Source organism: Sciurus carolinensis, chromosome 14 (assembly GCF_902686445.1).
Source record: "Sciurus carolinensis chromosome 14, mSciCar1.2, whole genome shotgun sequence".
NCBI classification, from domain to species: Eukaryota; Metazoa; Chordata; class Mammalia; order Rodentia; family Sciuridae; genus Sciurus; species Sciurus carolinensis.
This window is the reverse complement of record NC_062226.1, coordinates 41643343-41646367: the sequence shown is the minus strand read 5'-3', so window position 1 is coordinate 41646367 and position 3025 is coordinate 41643343. Positions and strand designations below refer to the sequence as shown.

General features: G+C 36.8%; 1 pseudogene; it reads left to right on the top strand.

The window, feature by feature from the left end:
- Nucleotides 1-506: 506 nt before the first annotated feature.
- Nucleotides 507-845, top strand: LOC124965042 (dynein light chain Tctex-type 1-like; annotated as a pseudogene).
- Nucleotides 846-3025: the final 2180 nt, after the last annotated feature.

The following is a 3025-nucleotide window of genomic DNA, read 5'->3' as shown; positions in this document are numbered from 1 at the left end:
TACAGTCTATCCTTTCCCCACTGAGCATTCTTGAGATGCTTCTTGAAGTTCAGGTGATGGTATACGCATGGGTTCATTTCTGTTCTGTTCATCTGTATAACTTTTTTTCTTGTCAGTGCCATACTGTTTCAGCTTTGAGTCGCTGTTACCAAAATATTCAACAAAAACAACTTATAGGAGAAGAAATTTATTTTGAGCTCAACGTTTCAGAGGTTCAGTTCATGGTCAGCTGATTCCATTGCACTGGGCTTGAGGTGAGCCAGAGGATCATGGTAAAAGGGTATGGCGGAGGAAATCTCTGCTCATTGCAGCCTGGAAGCAAAGAGAGAAAGAGAGAGATCAAGGAGCCAGGGGCAAAATATAATGCCTGAGAGCATTCCCCCAGTGACTTACTTCCTTTAGCCAAATCCTACCTGCCAACAGTTACCACCCAGTAATCCATTCAAATTATTAATCTATCAAATGGATTAATCCGAAGGCGGCAGAGGCCACGAGCTGGAGGAAAGATGGAAGACTACCAGGCTGCTGAGGAGACTGCTTTTGTTGAGAAGTGAGCAACATCGTGAAAGAGGCTATAGAGAATGCCATCTGTGGTAACTGCTTACCAGCAGAGCAAAGTCAATCAGTGGACCACACGTGTTGTAGAACAAGCTTTAAGCCAACTCACCAAGCTGGGAAAATCATTTAAATATATTATGACCTGAGTAATTATGCAAAGGAACGGAGCTGGGTTACACAAGGCAAGTTCCTGCTTCTGGAACAGCTCTACCGATGGGAGCTGCACTGTGCGATGAGAGAACAAGACCATGTACTGCTTTGTCAGCGCCTGTGGACTGTCCATCTGACCTCTTTGTCCAGTCTGTGACCTCTTTTTGTCTCAACATTTCTATTCCATCTTTTAATCCACCAACCATGAATTCAGTGGACACCTTTCTCTTGTGTTTCATAGCACTCTCCAAACGTAGACAAATAAACCAAATGACTTCACTGTTCCATGAGCTGGACCCCTGAAGTCACATGAATGGTTCTCTGTAGGTAGACTGGAGTTTGTATTGCCACTTGTCTTAACTCTGTGTTTCTTTTCAAAGGTGCTAAAAACTGCAATCTGCTAGTGGAAAACTCTTTCCTCTCTGAAATGATCCAAATACACTAATTTTCCATACTTTATACTTTTGTTAGAATAATAAATTATTCAAATTAAAAAATGGATGAATCCACAAATTAGATTACATCTTTCATAACATAATCATTTCACCTCTGAACATTCCTGTGGTAGATGTCTTATTTCCGGTAGATGAGGTTTTGGGGGCACTTTATATATAAACCAAGAAACTATGTTAGTCAGTGTTCTGTTGCTATGACCAATACCTGAGATAAATAAACTTATAAGCAGGAAAAGTTTATTTTGGGTTATTGTTTCAGAGATTTCAGTCCACAGTTGTTTGGTACTGTCCTTTGGACTTGTAGCAGCATAGAGCATTGTAGTGGGGACCATGTAGTGGAGGAGGTTGCTGACCTCATGGAGGTCAGAAAATTTAAAAAAGCAACAGGAGAAGCTTCACATAATCAACTCCAGGAGCATGACCCTGGTGAGCTAACTTCATTCTACTAGGTCCCACTTCCTAAATGTTCTGCCATCTACCAGTAGCACCTAAGTCTTTTGCATATGAGCCTTTGGGACATTTAAATCTCAAACCATAATGCATTGTTTTGATTACTATTGCTTTTATAGCCTTGAACTTTTTTTTCTTGCTCAAAACTGCTTTGAATTTTGGGGTCCTTTTTGATTCCAAATGAGTTTTGAGGTTGTTTTCATATGTATTTTAAAAATGATAAATTAGAAATTTTGACAATATTAATTATTCTTGTCCATCAGCATGGGATGCCTTCCCATTTATCTGTTGCTTTAATTTCTTTCACTCATGTTTATTGTTTTCACCATCTAAATTAAGTATATTCATTAGAATTTTATTCTTTTCAATGTTATTGTAATGGAATTGATTTTTAACTTCCTTTTGCAATTATTCATTGTTGATATATTTAAATACAACTAAATTTGTGTATTGATTTTTTTAATTGACACATTAAAATGCACATTTTTATAGGGTATTATGTAATGTCAGTTACATCACATAACATTCAAATCAGAATAAACTTATGGAGGTCTCAAGCATTTTCAAAGGAAAACTATATGACAACCATTTATATGATAGGGGATTAATATCCATACTATGTAAGTAGCTCAAATAACTCAATAGTAAACACTAAAAAGTTAAACCTGATATTAAATATGAAAAAATGGATACATTTCTCTAAAGAAGACATACAAATGGCTAACAGTTAAATGAAAAGATGATCAACATCACTACTTAGAAAAGTGCAAATTAAAGCCATAAGACATCATTTCATCCCTGTTAGTATGAATATTGTCAAAAATCAAACAAAGAAGCAAAGAAAAGAGAATTACAACAATTGTTGAAATGGAAAAGAGAGAACACTGGTACGCTGTTGGTGGAAATGTAAATTATGCAGACACTTTGGAAAATAGTATGGAGATTTCTTTAAAAATTAAAAATAGAAGCCAGGGTTGGTGGCACACACCTGTTATCCTAGCTGTTCAGGAAACTGAGGCAGGAGAATTGCAAGTTCGAAGGTAGTCTCTGCAAAAGTGAGGCACTAAGCAACTCAGTGAGACCCTGCCTCTAAATAAAATACAAAATAGGTCTGGGGATGTGTCTCAGTGGTTGAGTGACCCTGAGTTCAATCCCTGGTAACCCCCCAAAAAAATAAAAATAGAAATACCATATGATCCAAAAATATCTCACCTCTGCATGTATATCCAAAGGAATTAAAATTAAGATCTTGTACAACCAGAGAAATGAAAGTTGTACCCCATTTGTGTACAATGAATCAAAATATAGTAAAAAAAAAATTAAGGTTTTATCAGTTACCTGCACCTTCATTCTCATTGCATCACAGCATCCAAGACACCAAAAACTACATGGAAGGGTAAAAGCATAAAGAA